This window comes from Chelonia mydas, chromosome 2, assembly GCF_015237465.2.
Source record: "Chelonia mydas isolate rCheMyd1 chromosome 2, rCheMyd1.pri.v2, whole genome shotgun sequence".
NCBI lineage: Eukaryota > Metazoa > Chordata > Testudines > Cheloniidae > Chelonia > Chelonia mydas.
The window spans coordinates 81,966,404-81,988,450 of record NC_057850.1 but is presented as its reverse complement, the minus strand read 5'-3'; positions in this window follow the sequence as shown (position 1 = coordinate 81,988,450).

The following is a 22,047-nucleotide window of genomic DNA, read 5'->3' as shown; positions in this document are numbered from 1 at the left end:
AAAATTGCAAACAAAGTTTGAATTTTGATTATCAAATTGCCAAAGCAATCTTTCTCAGAAGGTCGTTCCTAATTTCAGTTCTTTCTTGAAATAATATAAAATTTCTATAGGACTTCTGAATAAAGGTGTAGTTTTTAGAAACGAATAGAGATTAAGGATGTTAAGATTCATCTCAAGAACTGCTGGGCAGAAATGAAAATATAATTTTGTTAAATGTATATGCACAAAGCCCCCTCTCTCCAGTACCCATCTGAATCAGATGTTGCCACAGATGATATTTTCATTATTTCATTTACACCTTCTTTCTCCCTTGAATCCCTTTGTCTGGTTTCTAAGCAACCATGCTAATATTCCTGTTCAAAGAAAGAAAATATTCATGACCCCAAAACAGGATTCCTCAAGGTAGTTTGAAAACAGTCTTGGGAATTTCAAAAGTCTGCCAGAGGTTCTCATCAGCATCTTGGAACTTGACAAAAATAATGTTGATAGACACATGGAGATACTGGTACCAAGAGGCCTTGTTCAGAATAGACAGTGGATATAAATACAGCCCCAGATATTTGACTGAATGCTGTAGCTGAATTGTGTGTTCTCCTTACAGAAAAAGGCACATTTATTTTTTGTTAACTAGGTGTAATAAAATATCAAATTTTAAAATATCTATAAATTATAAGTATCCACCAAGTAATTGTTCATTTGAGTCTGTAAGCTGCAAACTAAGAAAAGTGGTTTTAGTGGCTATAATAGAAGATGAGGAATCAGGACTCCCAACTAGATCCTGCTCTGTCAATGCTCATTGTGTGACCTTGCTACCCTGTGCCTCAGTTTACCATCTGGAAAACAAATACATTTACCTACTTCACAGGGATTTCATTAAATCAATATCTGTTAAATTATTCAAGATCCTGAGATGAAAGGTGTGATATACATAAATAAAAAAGGTAAATGCAAAAAAGTGTTGTTATAACTCCAAAATGCTTGATCTGTTAATATTTTGTATTAATTAACACAGTATCTCAGGTTAGACAGTGACAGACTAAACTCATTTTTCTAATTAAATTTTGTAGTTGTTAAAACTTGCTCCCAACCACATCTCATAGCATTATACATACATCATATATGATCACTAACATGAGGCTACTCCCCAAACAAGGTACAACTGAATATGAGGAAATGTGGCAGAATTGTGCCTTCAGTGATTAAGATAAGCCACTCTTCCTTTTTATTAAGAAGCCTCTAAACTTGAAGTATTGAAATTAATGGCAGTACTTGTGGAACAAGATATAATTCAGTGTGAGCAAGGGTGGCAGAAGTGGGCCCTTATTGTTGAGCCAGAATCATCATACATATTCCTTGTGATTGAGGTCAGTGGTTTGACTTCCCTATTTCTGATTTTCCCCCCTTTTAAAAATGTTTGATATGTTTTAGACACACCTATTATTGCCTAGGCACTAAATTGTGCTCAGTAATCTCACTGTAAAACCACAGTAACTGCACTGATTTTAAGGGAGTTACCCTATTTACCTTAATTACACTTTTCCGACTCAGAACAGAATTTGGACATCGAAACCTAAACTGGTAGTCTTTATAGTCTTGGATGATAAAATATTATTTTCTGAAATACAGAATACATACAACATTGGACAAAAAAATTGAAATGTATTAACAATTTCCTTAGAGGGCACTTTCACAAGAACAATTAAATTGCATTTCTGTGGCTTTTTCTCTTCACTTTATGTGAGCAGATACTGTATGTGAGTTAGCTGTCAGTATAATTTGAGGCATTGTAGTAAAATGTAATTTTATCTTGCAGTGTGTGTCTTCACAGTACTTTTGAACAACAAAAGCAGTAAGAGAAAATATTTATCATATTTCCTTTATGATAATGAGATTTGACTTCTTACTATCATATAACTTAGTATACAATAGGCTTACAATACAAGAGCTGCAATCATGCCTACAATGTTTTTCTATCATATTAATTTAAGGGGAGACAGAAAAACCTTTCTATCCCTGAAGTCTCAATTTAAAGTTAATTTTCCTTAGTCTTGGTTCTCAGCTTTTGTGATGTGTGTTTTTTTCTCTCACTTTTTCGTTTCACACCCTTCCCCAGAATTAACATCCGAACAAAATCATCTATCGGAATAATAGACATTTCTCTCTGCTATGGGTTTCCTCTGATGGCCCCAGCCCTCTTCACTATTAATCTTATCCCTTTGACTAAATATTTTCCTTATTAGTTCAGTCATGGCTAGCATTCCTACATGGAGTGTATCCAAATCTACATAACTTTCACTGATTTGGCCCACTTCTCATTTTGGGACTGACCTTACACCACGGAAATCAAGAGAAGTTTTGCCATTGATTTTAATGGGAGACAGATTCAGCCATTTATGCCCAGTTCAGCCTCATTTTGCTCCTCCTGTCCTTCAGTTTAATGTCATCCTATCTATTGGTAAGAAGAGCACCTTCAACCAAAACATATCTACCTCCGATTCTCTTTGACTCCAATCTCAGGTTCCTGCACTTTGGCCCTGGCCTTTCACATGCCTTTGTCATCCGCATTTCCCAACTGTCTGAAGCTGCTTACGTCCACCTCCAAAGCATCGTCTACGTCTGATGCTCTGACTACTCTGCTGATGAAAATTGTATTCATTCTGTCATCTCTGCTTGTTTCAAGTATTCCAGGTCCCTCCTTTACTGTCTCCACTCTCTGTATATCCAAAACACAGCAGCAGCATCTCTCTTTATTTGTACTTAGAGATGGATTACATCACTCCCACCCTTAAGAACCTTGAAAAATAAAGACACTTCACAGCTTACTCACTGATCTTCATAATCTGACTTGGTGCATTTACTAATTTGGTGTAAATTCTCCCTTTGGATTTCAGGATCCTCTATGTAATTGATCACATTGCCTGCCTCCCCCCCGGCTTTATATCCTCCTATTCCTTAGTGGCACTCATATTCTCAGTCACAAAGACTTCATTGGGTTCTATTCCCCATCAGTCAGCAGTAGATATTTTTTCCCATTCTTTTGCCATTATCTGGAAGAGATTCCTGAATCTCTTTCATTCTTCCTGAGACGTTTCTATTCTTCCCTGGTCTCTGATCCCTAACTCACACTTCCTCTTTATTGTAAAAATCAGACTCTACTCCCCATGCCTTTCAGTCTTCCCCTGTTCAGTTATTCTACTCAAAACTTGCCCATGGTATATGATGCTGTTTTTCTGTTGCATTTTCTCTTAAATAACTCCAGACAATAGTTTACTGAAAGGGAATAATTCAGAATGTAAAAGTGATTGTTTTAAAAGAATATGCAAGATTAAAAATAAAATATAAACATTCATATTTTAACTTAAGGACAAGACGACAGTTTATACAAGAAAACAAGGGTCTTAAAAATGCTAAAGAACCAGAAATATATATATTTATCCCCCCTAAAATGTCTTCCTGATTTGGAGCTATGCTAAGTTTTCCTGAGGCTCAAGGAAATATGTGCAGAAAACACTTAAAATGTCTTATTTTACTGACTTAAAGGTTAATGAGAGAAATGATCCTTTTCAATTTATGAAAAGGCCATTTAAAACAGAAGACAAACGCACTGCAGCTGGTAAGGTTATTATAGAATATGTTTTGACAATTTGCACTTTATAAAATGCATTGTTCCGGTTTTCCTCTTTACGTGCATGTCTCTTCTGCGAATGCTTAACTTTATTTATTTATTTATTTACAAAAGGTTGCCTTTATTACAGAATTTATATCTGAAGGGGTTTGACAGCTATGGTATTATCCCAGTTGTTTGTTTTACTCCAGAAAATGGCATGATAGATTTCAGAATCAGCACACACACTTGATGAGCCCCAGAGAGAGGTACACAGCCAAATGTAATATGCGTGTGCTGTAAAACTTGAGGGACCTAATCTGAACTACAAAGCTTTGACCAACATTGATTTCATCAAATCTCAAACTACATTGAGTGCAATTGGGTTTGATCAGTATTTGAATGAGAGACTGACTGCTATTACCTAGGTAGTACGTGCCAGAGATGATGGTGGCATTTTAGTAGATGGCACTGTTCCCTTTGAGTCATTGGATAGGCAATCCCCAGCATGGTGCTAAGGGACATTGTGATGTGGGTGGTGGCATCCTTTGCAGGATAAGTAAAATCAAGATCATGTAAATCTGTGGTTGCTAAATTAAATTCTGGCATTTTTAGACAATGTAGTAATGCTAACTCTAGTGTCTTGATTAAACTCCACCTTGGAATTATCAGCATGGTGCTTAAAATATCCCGGCATAATATCAATGGAAGAAGTTATTTTCCATTACTTCTTCTAAGCACCATTGTGTATTGTGTTGGTACAGAAATTCTGCAGATTTAACTGCATTTCTGTCGTTCCAGTGGGTGCTGCTGTCAACATACAGTCTGTTAAACATTTTGGTACTCTGAACGAAAGGAGGTAAACAAAATAAAGTGCTATGTAATTGATAAGTATTATTAATATTCAAAATGGTGTATTTTCTTCTGATGTACTTACAAGGATATCTTGGTAAGGGGGGGCAGAAATGGATGGGCTTGACTTACACAGCAAATTGTCCCCATTGTGCCTCTAGAGGCAGCTGTACTTGAGTGGGGATTCACCTCAGAGAGTAGGGGAGACAATCGCCCTGTACTAGGGGTGACTCCAGGTCCTTTTCAAACTGACTGACCAATAACTGGAAATAAGCTCCAGGACAGCCCACTTTAGACTTCCACTGAGTTCAGCACAAAAATAAAGAGCGGGAGAACAATATGTTTTAGAAGAGGAACCCTAGAAAATGATATATTTGAAATATACCTGCTATTGAGTTTTATTCTTCAAACTACCTCTGCTATAGGGGAAGGACATTTTCATGTTTGAAAAGCTGCCTTTCTCCACAGAAAAATCATTAAATGAAAACATTTTTTTAAGAAGAAAAAAAAGTAAAATCTTTACCAAGCCTGACCTCCTATTGTGACTGTGGAGGCCAGACCTCCCCAATGATTTAAGCTACACTACAGCAGGATTGGAGGCCGAAGGAATTTCAGTTGATGAATCCATGTATCATGGTCCGAGCCCTGAAAACTTCCCTGGCCTGAGCAAGTCCAGCAAAAATGTACCCTTTCTTTTTTATTTAATAGTGTGGAGTACCCCATGGAAGGCAGTACAATTCTTCACCAAATGACCGTACAAATCATAGTCCTGTCTGTAGCTCTGCCTGTATATTACAGTTGGTTAAACTGTTTGTTATAAACGATCTCAAACTTTCATCCATTTTTCTGTTTATAAATTATTTACAAAGTTTTACTGATATTTTACATTATTTTAAAATGTTTGATGAACATTTTATGCAATATTCTATGTATCAGCTTATGGCTTTTTTTATATGAACTGCTGAATATATACTAAGGGCCAAATTTTGGACTTCAAATTATTCTGTCCCTGAATCTGAAATTATGAACCCAGCTGACTGAAATCCTTTCACACACAAACTTGGCACATGTGCTGAAGGTTCTTTGTGCTGAAATGAATTACCTACTAAACTGTCTTTAAAGTCATTAAACTTATTTTGAATTCTAAGGCAATTCCCTAATGCATTATTGAGGGGGAGGGGTTGGATTATTTTTCTTTCTAAAGACTGGTTTAAGGAGGAAGACTTCAACAGGAATATTTGTGCTGTAATGTGCCATTCAATGAAAATCAGAGTATCACAATCTGGACCTTTTGAAGAACAATGGAGAAGGTCTTTTCAAAGCAAAGACATTTAAAGCTACTCAGGCCTTATTTTTTCCCCATTTTTTCTTCAATGTGGTATCACATACCTGGAAGGGTGTTTAGATATGTCTACCATGCCACCTAAGCACAATAAATGAAGGCTGGTGACACCTGAAACTAGGCAGGAAATAACACAAGTATATGCCCAAGTCAATTTTCCGTAGTAGGGAAAGACCATAATAAATCTGCCTCAAAATCTGCCCTGAGGATGCCCCAGTAGGCATGAGGAGTTACTGAAGGTGAGAATTCAGACATGAATTTTCAAAGGAGACTAAAGGAGTCAGGTGCCCAGATCCCATCAGGAGCCTTTGAAGATCTCAGCTGAGAATCCTAAACCTGAACTTCCTCACTTTTGTCATTGTTTTATGTTACATTTTAGAGTTAGTTGAGGACATTTTGAGGTTTCATTATAATACTGTAGCCATTTTTTTTACATAAATTTTTCTACATACATATAAAATATAAATAACATCACCAAGATCTACACTGAGTGATGTGTATTGTATATGGCTTTTTTTTATATATATATAAATCAAATGTTTTACTGGTTAAAGCCCATATTTACCTATTCAAGGGCAAGTTCTTCTGTGATTCACACAATGAGTGAGACAATAATAACCTCAACAATTAATAAAACCCTAACATCCTATTCATTCCAGCTTCCCAATGCATCGGGTCTATCCCATGTCTATCAGGTTTTTTAGATTTGCAGGAGCTATCTTGGGGCAGGGATCATCTTGAACAGTACTTAACACATTGTCAGTTCTTAAAAAATAAATACTAAATAAATATGGTTTCTAAGCACGCCTCTGGAATTCACTTGAGGCATTATTCATTCAGGACCTGGTCCAAAGCCCACTGAAATCAATAGGAGTTTTTCTTCAGTTGAGTTCAATGGACTTTGGATCAGCCCCTTAAGAAGCACTTGTATATCCATTCAAGAATTGTTTCTGGGATCTGTGCCCCAAGTATATTATTATTGGGTTAGGGAGCTATTTATTCAACTTAGACAAAGACAAATGATGATTTAGGGTCTTTGGTCCTGTAGCTAATAAAGGTATGTCATCTCTATCAGCTCAGGGTGCTATTGATCATGAGTCCTTCACTGGAATGATTCAAAGCTTCTTCCCTCTCTCCACCCCCAAGGGGCCCTGTCACAGGCTCCACCTCATCATTAGGTTTCTAACCATCAGAGGAGTGAAGTTTTGGAATAGCCTTCCAAGAGAAGCAGTGGGGACAAAAGACCTATCTGGCTTTAAGATTAAATTCGCTAAGTTTATGGAGGAGATGGTATGATGGGATAATATGATTTTGGCAATTAATTGATCTTTAAATATTCATGGTAAATAGGCCCAATGGCCTGTGATGAGATGTTAGATGGGGTAGGATCTGAGTTACTACAGAGAATTTTTTCCTGGGTATCTGGCTGGTGAATCTTGCCCATATGCTCAGGGTTCAGCTGATCGCCATATTTGGGGTCCGGAAGGAATTTTCCTCCAGGGCAGGTTGGAAGAGGCCCTGGAGATTTTTCACCTTCCTCTGTAGCATGGGGCACGGGTCACTTGCTGGAGGATTCTCTGCTCCTTGAAGTCTTTAAACCATGATTTGAGGACTTCAATAGCTCAAATAGGTGAGAGGTTTATCGTAGGACTGGGTGGGTGAGATTCTGTGGCCTGCATTGTGCAGGAGGACAGACTAGATGATCATAATGGTCCCTTCTGACCTTAATATCTATGAATTTATTAGGGGTACCTCCTCCTGGCCATTCTGGGATTAGCTCCTTCCAGGTGTGGGGCCACCTCCTGCCTCTTGCTCCATGACATAATGCTGCTTTCTCTTTCCCTCTCTGCAACTCTGGGTGCTCCTGTGTGACTTGGCCCTCCAGTCCACAATACATGTTTTCTCCTTCTGGGGTACGAAAGGGTTTCCTCACTAGCAGGCAATCTTCCTAGTCACTGCCCCTATGGTGCCACCTCCCCAGTGGCTAGCAGAGGAACCAGGGCTCACCCTCAACACTGGGAACCTCTAGTCAGCAGCCAAGGTCTGTTCCCTCCTGACCTTAATGCCTTTCCCTGAGCCCTTTCCTTACCTTCTGGCTCTTCCCTCCCAGCTTGCAAGCCTCACAACTCCCTCCTCCTAGTGAGTAACTGCATACTACTTGCCTCTATAACCCCAAACAAACCTCCCTTCTCCCAGGGAGTGATTGCAGATTATTTCCCTGCAGCCTCCATACCTCTTCTGTCAGCTTCCTGCCTTTATAAACTCAGCCCAGCTCATTCCCCTTCAGCTGGGTTCCCTTATTATTCAGTCAGGAGATTACTTGAGCCATCTGGTTTTCTCAGCTGTAGCCTGTCTGGTTAATTGGCCCCCTTCTTAGCCTACATTAATCTCTAAAGGGCAAATGTAAGGTGAACACCCCATTACAGGAAAGCATGCCCCTGCTATAACCCTTCAGGTGGTGCAGCACATGTGCACCAGACCCAATCCCTGACCCAGTGCAGAGAGGATGCAGGATAAAGGAATTATGCAGGGCATATAAGGTGTGCAATGCTCTTTCTCCATTCTCCCATACACTTATATAAGATCCAGTCACAATCTAGGACTTTGCTTGCAAAATATCAACTGTAAAAATGGAGTTCAGAAGGATTTGTAGAGGATTTTTTAAACTAAGGGCTGAAAGAAAGTTGACAGGCTCAGAGGAGCACACAGTTCAGGTGGAGACATCCCTTAAAGAAGGAATTCTATATCCCAGTAAAGAGGATAGGAAAGAAGTTGGTAAAGTACAGGTAGGAGCTAGTGAGGAACAGTCAGAAGTATGAGAGTCCCATTTAAACATAGCAAATGAATTAGATACGTTTATGGAGGATAGGTTAGTCAATGACTATTAGCCAAGATGGCCAGGGATGCAATCCCATGCTCTGCGTGTCCCTACACCTCCAACTGCCAGAAGCTGGGACTGGATGACGGGATAGATCCCTTGATAATTGCCATGTTCTGCTCATTCTCTCCAAAGCAACTGGCTCTGGCCATTGTCAGAAGACAGAAGTGTGGGCTAGATGGACCATTGGTCTGACCCATTATGGCTATTCTGATGATATATTTCTAAAAAGATAGGCCGTAGCTCAAAACAGATGTTAATGGCTTGATGCAGGAATTACTAGATGCAATTCTATGGCCAGTGTTATACAGGAGGTCAGACTAGATTAATATAATGGACCTCTGGCCCTAAAATCGAGGACTATATTAATAAAATAATTGAGACAAATGTGGGGTAGGAGAAACCTGGCTGCCTGTACTAACTTCATGGCTTTATTGTCTGAGCTATTTGAGGAAAGTGGAGCAAGTGGGATGAAGTGACTAAATCAAATCATTGCCATAACTTTTATCATATCAGTCCAGAAAATAATGAATACTGTCAACAATTCTATTTGTCTTTTTAATAAAAATATTGGTAACTCTGACAGGGGTCAATAGGTATGAATGCATTTGTTGGTGCACTGTGTTCTTTTCATTACAGAAGTGCTTTAAATGAGAAGAGAAGATAGAAAAATGGTTAAAAATATCATTCAAACCTCATTAAAGTTTGAAAAAAAATGTGTTTTCCACGAAACATATTCCCTTGAACATTCTACAGTGCAAGAGATCAAAGTCTGTATCGTGCGTGTTATTTCAAGAAGGCAATATGGCAGTTGCCAAGGCAACAAGGCTTTTTTTTTAACATAAAATAAGGATGTTGCAGACATGACCTGTCTTAACAATAGCTCATGTGACCATGAAATGCAGAAAGATATGATAATCTGAAGAAAAAAAGAAAAATCCTCGAACTGTATCTAGTCTTCAAAAGAAGTTTCTTTTTCTTGTCTATCAATGAATTGCGAACCCACGCCTCAACAGTGTTTCAAAGTTATAAATAAATATATTTGCCAGCAGTGGTTATTTCACTGATAATCTACTATTGTGAGGTCTCTTTAAATCTGTACAGTACTTCATGTAAGAACTCAGCCTGTTTTTTTCCCCCAACTGATTTGACTTCTTTGGTGAAGCACTGTGATTCCTAAAGGACATGAGCGCAGTGATGCACAGGGAGGGGAGATAAGGGGAAAGGTGTGTTTATTTACTAGAAAACTTGCAAATGGAAGCAAGGCACATACTTGTATGAGAACATACAACATCCACACCAGGCGCTCTTTCAGGGTAGTAAAAATGTTTGTTTCTACTACCAAACTTTTAGCTGTCTTCTCCTCTACATTTACTTCTGTAGCTGAATGTATACTTGCAGTCACTTTATATTAAGGATGCATTTATAAACGGGTTACACAATGTTAATAAATTATTAATAGCTGTTATAAGCATGCCACTGACATCAGTAGCAAATGTGACAAATATGTGCTAGAAGCACAACAGTAGAAGATGCTTTAGCTGATTATAAGCCATAGTTATAAATGATCTATTGACCTGTTGGACTCAAAAACAGTCAATAACAATTGATTAACCATTTAGTACAACTTCAGTAAATAATTTATCAACTCCTCAAACTATTTATACATGTAACCTTAATATAAAGCATGCCCCCCTTTTCTTTCTTTCTTTCTTTCTTTCTTTCTTTCTTTTTTGCTGGATGCAGAATAAACGGCAATTAATAAGACCCTAGAATTGCTGTACACTCAGGGGCCTGGATGGCTGGCTAGATTTCTTTCTTCCAGGAGAGCATGTTCTTTTGGCTCATTTTGACTGAGAATATTTCTTCATGGTTGTATACTACTTTTCACCCCAAATAAACCTAATATAGCATGGAAATGGTATATTTAATACGGAATAAGATGAACTTTGTCATGTTTTCCTACTGTTTGAAAAACATGTTTTAATCTACAAAATAAACATTTACTATTCTCTCTCTAAATTTTGGGCAATGTATAGGTTCTCTGTTATACTAACTGGTCAATAAGAAATGAAAAGAAACCATACTGGTTTTGATGTTCTGTACTTTAATTGAAGTGTATCCTAAAATACTGGGCCTGATTTATCGCTGCATCACATTCGCATAAAACCAGAGTACCACGGTGATCTTATGGAGTTTATTGAAGAGAATGCATCAATTATTAGAAAGAATGAGGAACAAATTCTACTGACATCTCTTAAAGTCTTCAAATCAAGACTGGATGTCTTTCTGGAAGACATGCTTTAGTCAAACACAACTTACTGGGTTGATTGATCAGGATGCACAAATGAATGAGGACAAACACAGGGATGGATTTTAAACTGCTGGCTGCAACTTAATTAAAATGTAACATTGAAGAGGGACACTATTTGCCAATCTCCCCATACTAGGCATTTAGATTGGTCCAGTGTAGAGCTTCTATCATATAGCCCAGGGGTGCTCAGACTTCATTGCACTGTGATCTCCTTCTGACAACAAAAATTATGACATGACCCCAAGAGTGGGAACTAAAGCTTGAGCCCACCTACCTGAGCTCCACCGCCCCAGCGGGGGGGGCAAAGCTAAAGCTCAAGGGCTTCAGCCCCGGGCCCCAGCAATTCTAATGCCAGTCCTGGTGTCCCCATTAAAACAGTTGGAAAACACTGATATAGCCCATAACTCAGGGTAGACCCTCTGCTGACTACCCCTAGGATTAAGCATCTGCTGCTGAATCCTCTCACCTTCCCCTCTGTGAAGAGGACAGAAGGTATGAAAGAAGGCACAGGTCTGTATGGCATTGGGTCTCCCTTTTTCCGTAGACCTGGATCCACCAGTGAAATCCTGCATCTCTTAATTTCTTGTTGCTGATCCTTTGGCCTTTAATCCACAGTGGACACCAGTTACAATGAACTAATGTGCACACAATACCTAAATTCTATGCCTATTTACCTAACTGTGTCTTCAGGATGTTATGAGGAATTGAAAAAATCCATTAGGGCCAGGCAATTAGGCCCTATTGGGAAAAATTCCTTCCTGACCTCTGAACGGGCAATCAATCAGACCCACAACAACCTGAAAACACAGTTCCTGTACCATATAACTATAGGGATGGATGCTAGGTTCAGGTAAAAAGGGGGCAAGAGGCAAATGGTTGTAGGAAGAAAGAGCCAGTCAGCTCACATCTCTCAAGCTGTCCAAAGGCAATGGGGCACTCAGGAGTAGAAGAAGGGGTTCTATCCCTGTATACGTTACCCATTTATCCTAAAGCTGTCCAGCAGCTTGTGGATCAAATCAGTTTTCCCAGCCCTTAAATTGGTGCACAGCAATACAAAATAACTGGATGAAATACTGTATAATAAAGGGTTCAGACTAGGAGAGCTAATGGTCCCTTGTGGCTTAAAATCTAGGACTACATTGTCTACACTAATGTAAATCTGGAATAACCAAGTTGCTGGCGTTACTCCACATTTAGACCAGTACAACTGAGAGGAAAACGTGGCCCACTCTATTTATCTTTTGAAAGGACAATGGCCTTCCCCACCCAGGCTGATAAGCAGAGCCCTGCGTGGATACAAATTTATATCCACGGATGCGGATATCCCAGGATATAAATCGGCATCTGTAGAGCTGCAGTGCTATACTAGGAACTGCAGTGGCCAAAGGAGCAGCACCTGGGGCAGCCACTCCCAGGAGCCAGCACCGGCAGCTCACCCAGTACTGCCTGCAGCCCTGCCTCCAGCCCCACCCACTGGGGCAGGCACCAGGCTCACTGGCAGCTGGCCCTAGTCCCGCTCGTGTGTTCAAGTTCATGCATGGCCCCAGATAGGAGATGCAGACCGCTGCATGGAAGGGACTGCAGGCGGTACAGCCGTGCTAGAGGAGCTGCCGGTGTGGGGCGCTGCTCCTGGGCCGCTGCCCCACGTGCTGCTCCTTTCACCACTGCAGTTCCCTGTACAGCCCGGCAGCTCCGTGGATATCCGCATCCGCTGATCTCAATTTGTATCTGTGCAGGACTCTACTGATAAGAGCTTGAATATTAAGCAATTGACGATGGTAGTGACACAAGTACAATAAAACTACAAAATAATGCAATTATCCGCCTGTAAAAATAAAAGACTAATTTCTTATAAGTTATATGCATTAAAGGGAAATGAAGACAGAGAAAGAGAAAGCATCTTAAAGTTTACGTAAAATAAATTATGTGGAATTCATCAAAGCTTAGGCTTAATGAAATAAGACATTCACAGTTCTGTTTTATGGTAATTATGGTTAAATAAGACTAAAATTAGTGTTAATGGAGAGACCTAAAGACATCTTCATTAATCAACTGCCCAGGTGTTCTGAAATAAAGTAAGGATACTCCGCTGTATGGTCATCCGCTAAAACATTCTATAGCTCTGCCATTCCCTTTTCCAAATGCACACAGGGTACAGCTTGCTTGTATTTCCCAAGTGTGTAATAGTAAGTGGTGAAGTTTACCTTAGGAGGAAGCTGAATTTTGTCCATATGCATCTAATTGACACATTTGTTACATTTCTGTCACTTTTAGGACTTGGACCAGGAATTATTTGATTAAAAATAAACAGCACTACCATTAAAGGGTTCCCATTAATCATTTTCTGTAGCAGCAATTATATCCTTTTTTCCAACCCTACTATACCATGATATTATAGTTATGATGAACTTTAAATTTAAGCCCCCGTGTTCAGGTGCCTATAACTTTATGCAAATATAAATTGTTGGATTATGGTTACTTATGCTTCAAACACAATTTCATCACTGAGTATTTTGGGGGATGAAATTTATTAACACTTCAGGTGCTTTTCTGGAGCTTTGAGCATAACCCACCACCACCACCGCCACCTTTCGTCATCTTCCAAAACATTTCTGTTTTTATCTTGCCCCAGATAATGCAATGAAAACAAAATCATGCTTTGCTTCACTCGAAAAGAACTGGCTGAGAAATAAACATTTTGTGTGTTTTCTATTTTCTTTAAGTGCACATCACAGGCATGAATCTCTTCTCTCTTGCAACAGTGAAAATCAAGAGGAACTTCACTGAAGTCAGCGGAGTTCCTATACTGTAAAACTAATGGGATGTCAAATTTAGACATTCAGTGTGGGTAGGCAGATGTACACAGGAAAGAGCAACTATAAATCTGGATCTAATGAATGCAATTCTTAAACTTCAAGGGCACGTCTACACTGCATCTGGGAATAAGCCTCTCAGCCTGGGTCCACAGACTTGTACTAGCAGGGCTTGTGCTAGCACTCTTAAACTATCTTTGTAGACAGTGCTTCAACATTGTGGCTTAGGGAGGAGCCTGGGCTTTTAAGCCTGAGAGGGAATGGGGGAAGCCTTGAGAGCCTGAAATCCAACCCAAGCTGCAGTGTTGAAGAGGGTGCTATGAAGCGGCTCTACACAGCTATTTTTAGAGCGCTAGCACGAGCCCTGTAACCCAGGCTGAAAGCTCACTCTCAGGATGTGTCTACAGAGCAAAGAGAAACCTGTGGCTGGCCTGTGCCAGCCGACTCGGACTCACAGGGCTCAGGCTGTGGAGTAGTTTCAGTGTAGACTTCTGGGCCTGGGCTGGAGCCCGAGCTCTGGGATCCTCCCACCTTGCAGGGTCCTAGAGCCTGGGCTCCAGCCCTAGTCCGCAAGTCTACACAGCAATGAAACAGCCCCGCAGCCTGAACCCCGCAAACCCGAGTTGGCTGGCACGGGCCAGCAGTGGGTGTCTAGTTGCTGCATAGACGCACCCTCAGATTCAGTGTAGACAAGCTCCTCTGTAGTCATTAAGATGTGAGGAGTGGGTAAAAGGAATCACACTCTGAAGGGCACAAAAGAATGGAGCACAGAGGCTTGTCGGTAGGAGCCTGGACAAGTGAGGGGTAAAAGGATCTAGTTAAACCAAATCTAAAACCAGACAAACCCTGCCTGTGTAGGACCCAGCTCAAATCCCCTCAAGAAATTTTGCTGGAACGACTAAACCTTGATGAATTTTGCCTGTTTTCACGTTTCCTTACCAAAAAAATCTCACAAAGTTCTAGGTTTACTACGCCATGTCACATTACTGATTTGCAGGTAGTTGTTACTATCATCATTTCAGCTTCATGATGGACAATGGCTTCATGGTGATATGATACCCTGTAATGTAGTAACATCATGTTACATGGCACACATCCTTGTCATCTCTTACATAAGTGAAACGCCAGGAGAGAAAACATCTGAATTTAAATTCTCTCTCAATTCTGTTCACTCAAATTGACAGCGGAAAAAAAAATGGCAATACAAGAAATTTCCATTTTACATTTACTGTGTAGACACTGGCCATCATTCTAAGGAATTGTGAGGAATATTTCTTTATTCACGTAATTAATAACACTAATAAAACAGATCAGTGGAAAAAGCCAAAGATCAGAGTGGCTTTTAGAAAGTCCATAAAATTATGAACTTGTGTATTTTAATCAGACTCTGGATTTGATTAATCTATTGAAAAATCATAAATGACGTTATTGGTCCTGAGTTGCTTATTGTCTCTCTATAAAGAGTATCATCTAACATAAATAAAAGTTTTGCTGTTGGCTCAGCTTTTGTATTTTTTTCCCATTCTTTTGAGAAGACAGATGGAATAAGTTCAAAATCTACTTTTGTATGTGCATTTTTGGAAGGGATGACTGTACTTCTTCAAACAAAATAGGAACCATTTTGTAACTGAGACTGTATTGAAACTTTAAATGAGTAGTACCTTCCCTCCTACTTTTCTTCAACCCACAAAGGCCCCTTTCATTTGTTGAAATCCAGCACAGGAGGTCACCAGGTCTGACGATCACAGCTGATCTGGCTACTGTCTTTAAACTGAACGCATTTCTGGACTTCCCTGGCGCTATTAAGCTAAGAAAAAATTATCCAATGGCATTCCAAGAAAATCAAGAAACATGCAAGATTTGAATAGAGCAGAGTAGCAAGAAGAGAGTACTAAAATGGAGACCACTGACAAAAAATGTCACCAAGGATAGGGATGCTCTTGGGAGTTGCTATTTAGCACAGGGATCAGAGTGAAGAGAGGGAATTACAATATTTGGGTCAGTTTGTGTGAGGGAGCTGCTGAGCTGAGAAAATCTGGACAGATGAAGGAAAGGAAGCCATGTATTGGCTTGCAGGGTTAAGGAATGAGAGGATGGGAATGGTCAAACATTCAGAAATATAAGCTGCTCAGCTTCTTCCTTAAATTTCAACTTGCAGTATATATAATGGGAAATAACTGTAGCATCTCACCATCCTGTGGTAACTGCTACCATGGTTCAGTAACTTTGCGAATTTAGAATTTTTAATGGCAACCACAAGTAAATACCAGAGCAGAATGAACCTACTCAGACCATGGATGTAACTCTTTAGAGTCAGATTTCTTGCTTGAATGTGGGTTCAAGATTTGCTTTCTGTGGCTATTTAGCAATGTTCGCCAGATTGGCATATAGTAAAGTGTCAATTTTCAATCATGAGGGTGAGGCCTCCTCATATTGGATTTATTGCCATAATGCAGCAGGACAAGCAGTTTGTGTACAGGTGTTATTAACCACATATTTGGTACAACATGAGGCTAAGGGGTATTAGAGTGGAAGCAGCATGGCAATGTTGTTTGCATCCAGCCTGAAATGTAGGAGATCCATTTCAATTCTGGGTCAAAACACAGGGCATCCATCTTGAGAGTGAGTCCTACAACAGAGTTAAGGTGGATCTAGTTCTGTTGTTCCAATTCCTCTGCCGCACGACACAGTCCAAGCATGGGCAGAGCTGGTTGAAAAATAGGAAATTGTAACTGCTTGGGTTTTTTTTTTTTTTGAAAATTCAGCCCATTTTTTCCCTCGAATTTTGAATTTCAATGAAAAATCACATTGAAATTTCAAAAGTTGAACCTATCTGACCACCTCTGTGCATGACCTTGGACGTTTCTCACCGCAGTGGCTTTGGCAGCGCCAACATAATATTACTCAGTGAATGTATCGTTAGCTTGGATGATGAATTCTGAGGATCAGTTTAGAATCAGCTGAGATCACCGTGATACTATTTCAGGTTCAGCTCACGTGACTGGTCATGCTCATGATGTCATATTGGGGATGAGATGGCAAGTTAGGCAGCTGGAAATTAGGACAATATTGTTGACAGACCACTATCTCCTGCATATTCAGATTGGGGTACAAGCAGCCTTTCAGGGTGACAGTCCTATTTTGATGATCTACTCTAAAAAGGTTAATGAAACCAGAGTACTCCCCAAAGGCACTGCGGTAAGACACTGTTCCATCAACAGACTCATCTGCTGTGGTTTTGTTATTTGAGCGGGAGCCTCAGTATAAAAGAGGAAGAGTTATCAGAAGCATGTTCTCCAAGAGTGACCCTCAGCTTTGGACTCTATTCCCTGCTTGGTCCAACAAAGCCATAATTTACTGCCCTTTAAGGAAGGCAGCCACAGCCATCTCAGGCTTTTGGGAGGGAGAAGCTTGATAAGAGATGAAGTTTGTGGGGAAGGGTGCTGTCATAAATATAAAGGGAAGGATAACCACCTTTCTGTATACAGTGCTATAAAATCCCTCCTGCCAGAGGCAACATCCTGTTACCTGTAAAGGGTTAAGAAGCTCAGCTAACCTGGCTGGCACCTGACCCAAAGGACCAATAAGGGAACAAGATACTTTCAAATCTTGGGGGGGGGCGGGAGAAAGGCTTTTGTTTGTGCTCTTTGTTTAAGTGTTTGTTCTCTCTTGGGACTGAGAGAAGCCAGACAGAAATCCATCTTCTCCAACCCATCCTAATCCAAGTCTCCAATATTGCAACCAGTATAGGTAAGCCAGGCAAGACGGATTAGTTTATCTTTTGTTTTATGTGAATTTTCCCTGTGTTCAGAGGGAGGTTTATTCCTGTTTTCTGTAACTTTAAGGTTTTGCCCAGAGGGGGATCCTCTGTGTTTTGAATCTGAATACCCTGTAAAGTATTTTCCATCCTGATTTTACAGAGGTAATTCTTTTATCTTTTCTTTAATTAAAATTCTTCTTTTAAGAACCTGATTGATTTTTCATTGTTCTTAAGATCCAAGGGTTTGGGTCTGTGTTCACCTGTACAAATTGGTGAGGATTATTATCAAACCTTCCCCAGGAAAGGGGGTGTAGGGCTTGGGTGATATTTTGGGGGAAGATGTCTCCAAGTGGTCTCTTTCCCTGTTCTTTGTTTAACACGTTTTGTGGTGGCAGCATAGGGTTCAAGGACAAGGCAAAGTTTGTACCTTGGGGAAGTTTTTAACCTAAGCTAGTAAGAATAAGCTTAGGGGGTCTTTTATGCAGGTCCCCACATCTGTACCCTAGAGTTCAGAGTGGGGAAGGAACCCTGACAGGTACATTGTTTGTTTGAAATTAACTTAAATATGTTTGGAATTTTTTTCCTTTTCTTTTGGGCCAGGGCAGGAGGATTGGAAAAGAAGAGCTTCTGCTGAGTTTATTTTTGAGGTGATTGTATTTTTCTTGGGTGTTGAGTTTTTTGGGTTTTTTTTTTTTTTTTTGGCAAAGGCATGTAGATTCTAGGATAGGTACTTTATTAGAAATCAAAATAAATAAACATTCACTTAAAGTACATTATTCTAATGAATGTTGCTCCAATGTTGCTTATTCTCTACAGTGGTCAAAAAAAAACTAAAAAGGGGTGTGAACCTTTTTAAAATTCAAAGGAATGCTCAGAAATAATGTTTTGTGATGGAAGAGAGGAAAAGTAAAAAGGAGGATAAAAAGAGGGCAAAAGGGAGGAAAGGATGATAAGGAGAATAGAGGCTGGAGAATCAGCTGATGGTGGAGAACAAGTGAGCAGAGTCTACAAGGTTACATTACACCACTAGTTTGCATAAGAAATGGAGATTGTAATGTTAAGAAATAAATGAGCTTGGTTGTTGAGACACAAAATGTAAAGAAGTTCAGCAATGCTCACCGGAATTATACATTAACATTTGAAAGTGCATATGTACTGTAGTCATCCCAATTCTTTACTGAATGCAGCACTGTGTGAGAATAAAAAGCTGCACATCAATATCCAGTTTTATGTTCAACTTTTTTCTCGGCTGTATATCAAATAATATAAGATATTGTAAAAGTCACAAGCTTTCATAAGCTTGCTTATATCTTTTTGTGTCCCCCAGATCCCAGCTGGGAAATGAAGGCTAGGTTCTTTTTAAGTCACAAGCACTCAGTGAGCCTTCAAATGCTGGATGCCACCTGAGTCCTGATTATTGTCACCTGCCAACTGTCTCACAGAACTCAGGTGTTCTAGGTTTTAAATCTGGAATATCATCCTTTAGTCAGTGGCGCTGGAACATTTTAAGTAATGAGGGTGCTGAAAGCCAGCCCCCTTACTCCTGTCTTTCCCTCCACTCCCTCCAAGGCTGTGAGTAGGGCTGTGTCTCCAGGAGGAGGGGGACCTGGACAGGGGTAAGGAGGCCGAGGCCACAGCTGAGGGCAGGCATGGGGCCAGGAGTGGAGCCAGGAGTGGAGCCCTGGGCAGGGGCCAGCAGCCGGGACCTCACGTGCAGGGCCAAGAGCAGAGCCTGAGGCGTGGGGCCAGGACTGGGATGGGCCCTGGGAGCGGAGGCCTGGGAGTGGGGGTGGGGCTGGCAGCCAGGACCCAAGCCCCAGATGAGATGAGGGGTTGGAGAGCAGAGTGCAGGCAGAGGGCTGGGAGCAGGGCACAGGCATGGGAAACCCTCAAGTTTTATGCGCGAATCCAGTGGCTGGGGAGTGGGCCCAGCAGCCCCGCATAAAACCTGGCAGTTCTGCAGCACACCCCTACTTCCCATGCCTATGCCTTCAGTGTTTTAAAGGAACAATTTACTGTGCGTAACAATGAAAAGACACACTGCTCTCAGAGACACAAATCTGTTTTTTCACTACCTAATAGAATGTAACAAAAAGATTGATTTTGTTAATTCTACAGTTTCTGCTTACATGTCTTTCCGGTCTCTTCAAGACAGCACTTCCTGTGCCATGGTGAAAGGGAAGTCATGTTTTCATAGACTATAAAGAACATATTAGGACAGAATGGAGTTTAATATGGAAAAAGTTAATATAAATTTAGATAAGCCCAAAAAAGTTGGAGGTATCAATCCCAAAATGTTCTTTTCCAAGACTAGTCATAATCTCTTTTTTCCCATTCACCCTCCTAGGGCCATTGACCCTTTCTCTAAGACATCTGTAAAGGTAGACTACAAATCATGTAAGATCTTTGGTACTTTCTGCTGCTGGTCAGACCAAAGTATAGTCTATCTTAAAGTATTTTCAGAATGAGGAAATACAAAATCACATACACATTAAAATAATTTTAATAAAATGTCGAATTATTTTCATAAAACTTTGGTTCAAATTTTGGATCATAGCTGGTTTAACTGAGCAATTTTACCTTCCCTAATTGTGGGGTTTCTCTGAGATACATACTTTTTAAAAGTCAAAAGACAAAGAGTACTTAGCATGACAAGACAGTCTGACAAAACTTTAATTATATGCACAGCTGTGTCACACACTTTCTGCTATTTGTTCATATTGTTAAGTGAATTTTAATTGGCTTGTGTTAATGTAATGGTTTCCTCATTGAATACCTCCTGCCACTCCTCCACATGTCACTTCATGAGGAGACTGCCTTCTCCCCTTTCAATCCAACCTCAGGCTAAAGAAATGGTTGAGTGACTTTTAACTGCACTGGGCTGATTGGGGAGTGCTTCTAACTCAGCCTTAGAAGTAAAATGATAACGATAAAGGAGCTTAGATGATGATGAAAATATAGTTCTGTGCTCGTTTTCCCCCCTTTTCAATAGCGATACATTTTTCAAAGCTAACTATCTCTAATTTAAAAATCGATTCTCCAGTAATTTGGATTGGTCTTCAGATCCACTATAAATGGTATACAGCAGGGGTAATCAATAGGCAGACCACAGGCCAAAGTCGGATCACCAGCCGTTTTTGAACAGACCCTGAAATATTTTATTTTTTTAATACTCCCCCCCCTTCTCTGGAGTCTGGACCTTGACCAAGAAATTTGGACCTTGACAAAAAAAACAATTGATTACCAGGAGTAGCACCTAATGGATGGGACTTGTGGGGTAAGGAAAGAAAACTATGGTTTCAGTACCATATTTTAGGATTTCTTGTGAAATGCTAAGCTAGTACTAAAGATAATTCTGTATGCCGCTACAGTCCTGGTAGGTGTGATAGACACACTCTCTCAGCTCAGTGATGCATACAGTTTGTGCACAAATCCCTAAGAATCAAAATGATAAAAGATTCAATTACAAATATGAAATACACAATGTTCCTTGGTCTTCTGAATTGACCTACAATATGTGAGAGCACTGTTAGCCTAGGAAGATGTGCAGATTTGTTAGGATCCATGGAAACTCCATTGCCCTCCCTTTCCAAGACCATTAGGATGGTAGCCTTTAATGGTAGTTCTGTCTACTCTGTGAATCTGTTCACACGTGTGTGCGTGTTAATGATTTCTCTCTCTCCCCCTCTCTCCCCATCCATGCAGTGTCCTGATTCTCCGCTTCTCTTCCCTAAACCAGAAAGAAAACCATCCATTCCCCCTAACTACTGACCCACCTCTCACATTGACGTATTGAATTCATTTTGACTTGCACTTCTTTTTTACTTCTCCAGAGTTCTGGAATGTGTGAAAAGAGGCAGAAGCTTCAATTAGAGCCAAGCTGGAGCTAACTGACCACAAGAAACTAGGACCATGTGATCCAGTTGCCTGTGAAAGCCTGAGCAGGGTGAGGATGAAGATAGGCATGTAGAGAGCTCTAGTATAGTCTTAAAGTATCTGCCTGAGAAGTCACCAAGCTTTTGGTCTGAATTCTGAAATTCTTTTATCTTTTCCTTAGTGCATTAAATGGAGCTGGTTGGAAAATGAAAAACTATGTTAAAGGAATGTCATTCAGGCTGCTAATAGAGCTATAGGGGAACTGGAATTTCTGTTTTGCAGGAAGTTCTGCAATTTTGACATTTCTTTTCTTTTTTCTAATCAGACCAAAAAAAACCCATCAAAATTTCCCACAAAATATATATTTTTTAAATCTAATATCTCATTTGAGGTCAATCAGAATGTTCAGTTTTGATAAAATCAATGTTTTGTTCTTTCACGTTAGTTTATATTACACACAACCTCGGTTCTGCTTTCCTTCACGGGCAAGTCACCACTCAACTGGTGGCGGCAGTGAATGGCTGAGTGGCCGGGGCTGGCCTACTAGCATTTTGATAGCTTGCTGCAGGATGTGGGCTTCATGGCATCCTTCTGGGAATTCTGTCTGG